Here is a 6103-nt window from a genome sequence, read left to right on the forward strand (position 1 = left end):
TGCCCCTCTTCAGGAACCAAGCGTTTGTCTGGCCTCTCAACAGATACCCCTCAGTTGTGGTTGCACCTATGGTACGGCTATCTGTATCGCTGAGGCACGCAAGCCTCCCCACCAACGGCTAAGTCCATGGTTCATGGGGGAGCTAACCGTTGCAAATAAAACAGTTCTGATTTTCACTGTGGTTACCATTTCACGACCTGTAGTTCCTTACTTTCCGAATTGCTCTCATAATAATAGTAGCATAGAAGCAAATAAATAATGATAGAAAATACCGGCCGCGGTGGTCTCGCGGTTCTAGGCGCGCAGTCCGGAACCGCGCGACTTCGACGGTCGCAGGTTCGAATCCTGCCTCGGGCATGGATGTGTGTGATGTCCTTAGGTTAGTTAGGTTTAAGTAGTTCTAAGTTCTAGGGGACTGATGACCACAGCTGATAAGTCCCATAGTGCTCAGAGCCATTTGAACCAATGATAGAAAATTTAAAAATGGCTATATATGCTGATGTTCCTGAATGAAAGATTAATTCTAAGCACGGCCGATAACCGAGTGACCTTTGTATAGGGGAATATCTTTAGCTATTACTAACATACATGCATACTACAGATGTTTTTCGATTTGCACACAACATCGTTCTGACAACACATTGATTTACCGTGTCATTTTCTAATGTGTTTGAAACTAGTCACATCTAAATAAATTGACTGTTGTGGCTATCAGTGAGTAAATTCAGCACATAGTTCAAATACAGCTCCCTATTTTGCGTACATGCCACATTTTAGTAACACTGTGTGTATGTATTCGTAGGTTACTGTGACAGGGGAGTGCTTCATTAAACTGATTCATCGCAACTGATATGTGGTGATATTTATAGAACTTAATGCATCATTTTGATACACAAGAGTAACGTTCCACTGAAAAAAGCCAAAGGGTGTTAAAATATTTCAGTACAAACAATACAATTCTAGCTATATTTTAATGAATACCGTAATATGTTTGAAACCTTCGTTACAACGTTAATTTCTTCACGATCACTATACACAGCAAGAGAGTAATCTCAGAAACAAACTTTACAAATATATTGTAAAGTTTGTTTCTGATATTACTGTCTTGCTGTGTATAGTGATCGATATTCCAATAATCAGCAAATTATTGTGACAAATACAAACTTAATTTCATTAATTGTAATTGATGTTTTTTAGAAAAATAGCATCTGTTTCCCATTAATGGCTTAAACAATAAAGCATTCCATTAGTTACAATTTTGATGCCCAGCACGACGAATTTGGAAACTTTCACTTTCTGTATCAGGTCACACTTATTGCACTGTAGACTGCAAATCAATATCGTTGGGAATGTTATCTACTTTTAGTTAAAGGAAATTAGCCTCAATAGTTTTTAATTTAGAGTATTAGTTTTTGCTCCTTCAGTAATTTATGAATTTCCCCTTAGTTTGATTTTTTGATTCTGTGATTTCTATGTAGTTTGATTTTTTGATTCTGTGATTTCTATGTTGATGGTTAATTATGTATTTATTAAAGTTTCACTATGTTGTTAACCTTTCCCTTTATTTACTCCTCTTTTATATTTTGTTCTTTCCTTTATTCATCCCAGCTAGCTTGTTCTCGTACGCATTGTTGTAATAAATTCATTAAAAGTTCTCTCTCTGCTCTTACATTGTGTGAGCATTTGAATCTGATGACAGTCACTGTACCAAGACACTTACTGCATGTCACTAATGAGAAAATTAACTCAGGACCCGTGAAATCGCATTCCCTTAAAGATTATGGTCAATATTAACTAAAAGTTTATTCACGCTTCCTAAACAACGAAGCAATCACAGAACACTAACCACCCGTTAGAGTAGAAAATATGTGGCGAGAAAGATGAATGGAAATGCCACTCGTTTCAGTGACAAGGAGATAGAAATTAAAAATTATGAAACCGTTATCTGTAAATCAGGCGATATTTATACAATTGTTTATATCGCTGGCATTTAAATAATGTTGACGTGTAGTAAAAGCCTTTTCGCTCGAATTAATACTTTTGTAGAGAGTGGTACACGCCTTGCAAAAAATACTGGAAGCTCGTTTAGCTGGGCGAAACGCGCATACGCCCCAAGAAATTACTCGAAAAGGCAAACACACTGACCATTTTGGAAGTAGAAAGAAAAAAAAAGGGGTGGGGACAATTAAACTATCCATATGCGCTAGCTAGATGCGCAGCTTCACCACTACTATCTCGATGAGTATTTCTCTTCTCTCTCTCTCTCTCTCTCTCCCCCTCTCTCTCTCTCTCTCTCTCTCTCTCTCTCTCTGTGTGTGTGTGTGTGTGTGTGCGCATAGTCTCAGTTGTGTTTGCACCTCGGTATACACGGTCAGCATTAAAACGAGAAGCGGAACCCTCATTTCGACGAGTGCCGAGACTCTGGAGGATGCATTCTGACATACCGGAGGAAAAATGTTCTGCAAATTGGAGGAAGAAATGGGATTATTCTCACTTTTTTTAATTTAAGGGTGCACTAGAAGCGCAAAAGAATTTCTACAATTTTTACTGCGTACGTAGAATTTCTCATCTCACGTAAATTAAACCACGTAGCAGACTTCATCTGTCGCACTTGAATTATTTCTTGGTTTCAAAGAATATGGACATCTGCGAACTGTAGGCAAACAAAAAGGTTATTCGCTGTAGGTAATGGAATTAATGAAAATAAGGTGGAACTGTAAAAGCTTTAGATCGTTTTAAAAGAACTGACGACTAAAAATTACCGAAGGAGAATATTATATGGTTTTGTATTACTGTAGACTGCTGTTGACTCAAAGTTACCCAAGGAGAATATTATATCGTCTTTGTGTTACTGTAGACTGCTGTTGACTAAAAGTTACCTAAGGAGAATATTATATGGTCTTTGTGTTACTGTAGGCTGCCATTTTCAAAGTTAAATTTCTTGTTATACAGTTTCATTTACAGTCACGGGCAATCTGCACTTACACAAGTATCTGTAGGAGAATCAGGGAATAAATTACGTATTTCTTTAGATAATCTCACTAAGACTTTATGTGTTTGTTGGACTTCATACTATGCCAAATACTTTATTTCCAACAAGTTTCCGTCACAGAAGATCTTCGTTTGCTTCAGGCAGTTTTGAACAAGTGCACAGTCCGGAACCGAGCCGCTGCTACGGCCGCAGGTTCGAATCCTGCATCGGGCATGGATGTGTGTGGTGTCCTTAGGTGAGTTAGGTTTAAGTAGTTCTAAGTCTAGAACAATGATGACCTCGGATTTTAAGTCCCATAGTGCTTAGAGTCATTTTAACCATTTGAACAAGTGCAGTGCAACAAGTCCTGTGTAACACTGACGCCCAGTTCTGTGCAAAGCGTCATGTTTAGACTGATATAATATAATCCACTGGTGCACATACGTCAACATTTCGAATTCAGGGTCGATCGCCTCACAGCTGTGATGACACTGAATCAGTATAATGCTCACAACAACGCACCACACACAGCGATGTATCTGCTGCAATGAGAAACTAGTCAGTCATAAGCTTCAAGAAGGTTGTCAATCACATCATTGTCAAAACAGAATTAATCTGGAGATCACATTCAAGAAACATAAATTAAATACATGAAAGAAAGTCATATTTCAGAACCATCAAGAGATGCTGATAAAAAAATTCTTTGTTACCTACCAGTTCATCTGCTCACGTTCAGGTTTCAAAGAAGATACTAATACTTTTTACGCAAATGATTTTATAGTACTTTGTGTTGCATGAATGACGGTCTTAGAATATATTGATGAGTAGCTTTTTAATACACCACATGCCTGAAGGGAATTTTCAAGTGTTGGGAACAAGTAATCTTTCCTTGATCGCTTCGGTGCTGTTGACATGCGCGGAAGCAACTTCTTTATTTGTGTCTTGTCGAGTCAGGATTTTTTATTCAGAGGAGTTAAGCGGCACAGGCAGTGAGATTATTAAGAGTTGATCGGATATGTAAATTACTAGTACTGCAGTGAGTGATGACAGGAAGTCCTGCAGCTGTGGTAAATCCTTTATAGCCTATTACGGCCCTTTGATAATGAACTTTTAGCTCAATACTTGTGCATACTTACACTTGTACTTTCGTCATCCATTGAAGAACGGATGGCGTCAATAATTAAAAGTACAGGGGATAGGCAAAATAACAAGAACACCTGTACCTACTCGTGAAAGGTTTATTAATAAGGGGTTGGAGCAGCATTTGCCCGTAATACAGCTGCGATTCTTCTTGCAATATTGGCATATAATGATTATATAGTCTCCAGTGGAATGTTATACCACACTTTGATCAGAACCACTTCTTAACTCCTGTAGTGACGAGAGGGGAGGAAATCTGCTCCGGACTCTGTGCTCAAATACTGCCCACAAGGGTTCGATAATGTTCAAGTCCGGGGACGGCCAGGTTAGACGCTGCAGTTCAGTTGCATGCTCCTCATACCAGGATTGTAGAGTCCTGGCTTTGAGAATGAATGTATTATCGTTCTGAAGTATGACATCATTGTTGGGGAACAATATTCGAATAACGGGGTGCTCCTGACCACCTAAAATGTTCACATAATCGTTGCCTGTAACACGGCCTTTGACACTAATGATGGGACCAGCGGAATATCGTGTTATGACTGCCTACACCTTCACACGTGCACCTCCATGCTCAACCGTTGAAATCAGGCAATCAGGACTGTAGACCTCTTTTGGCGTTCTGCAGGTGCAAACTCGGTGCGATGTTGGAAATAACGAAAACGTTGACTCGTCGGACCATATGACGTGTTTCCACTGATCAGCCGTCCCAGATTTATGACCCTGATACCATCTTTTACGCTTCTTTGCGTTGGTTATCGTCACTAACTGTTTCGGTATAGCAGCTCGTCTTTATCGACTTCAGTGTCAATAGATTCCGGGCCTCGAAGATGGCTATTGAGCTCTCTAGTCACTTTGGACGACGTAGTTTTTGTTGTTTTGACACAATTCGTGTTAGCGTACGACGGCATCCGTCATTTAGTTTTGATTTACGCCCACTATTACTTTTACACGATGATGTCTTTCCAGTTTCATGTAGGATGTCATGACTGTTGAAACATTCAGTAAATTGGCTCTCTTGGTTACTGACGCTCCAGCTAATCGGGCCCCCTACAATCTGCCCTCTTTGGAACTCTGTTATGTGTTTCATTGCACGTCGACTTCGGCCTCGGAATGCAAATACGAAGTGTGCACTACTCGTAAACAACCTGCACTGATGCCTAGTCCGTACTGAACACGCACAGTCAAGCGCGACACGTGCCTTACGTGCGTTGTTTACCGTCGAACACAATCATCCCATTACTACCACTGTTCACACCACTTTGCCTGTCCTCTGTAGATTCCGAATAGGTTTCAACGTATGAATTGATGGAATCGAGAATTTCAGTTGTAAGGTAAGGAGTATTGTCTTACAAGGTTCAGGTAAATAAAGTTCTAATCTGGCTCTTGCTCTAGTCAAATCGACAGAGCTGTACTTCCCCTCGGAAGTGGTTGGAATCTCCACCTACATGTATACATACAGAGTCGCGTAACACCTAACACATTTCTCATATGTCATGAGCGGTTCAAAACATTATCAAGTGGAGCTCTTATGCCAGGCTGCATCTTCGTTCACTACCTGATCAAAAGTATCCGTGCACCTATTAGCGAAGGTTAATATGAGTTGCGTCCTCCCTTCGCCCTTATGACGCCTTGAACTCTGCTGGAGACACTTTCAGTGAGGTATCGTAATGTCTACGGAGGAATTATAGCCATATTCCCTCAAGCCATTTTTCCCCAAGTGTCGAAACAGGAGAAGGTAATAATGAAGGACGTTTGTGTTTGGAACGAAGTCGAATTATCGTCTTTATATTATACGCAGTACGCAGAGCAATAAAACATGTTCATACCCATCCGCATTGATCATGTTCTTACGCGCAATAAGGGATCCAGCCGCGACCACGAGAAACACCTCCACACCGTAACACCACTTACCCTGCACTTCACTGTTGGCACTGCACATGATGGGAAAATAACGTTCTCCAGGCATCCGCCAAACCCAAACATTTCCGT

Source organism: Schistocerca cancellata, chromosome 7 (genome assembly GCF_023864275.1).
Source record: "Schistocerca cancellata isolate TAMUIC-IGC-003103 chromosome 7, iqSchCanc2.1, whole genome shotgun sequence".
In the NCBI taxonomy this organism is placed as follows: domain Eukaryota; kingdom Metazoa; phylum Arthropoda; class Insecta; order Orthoptera; family Acrididae; genus Schistocerca; species Schistocerca cancellata.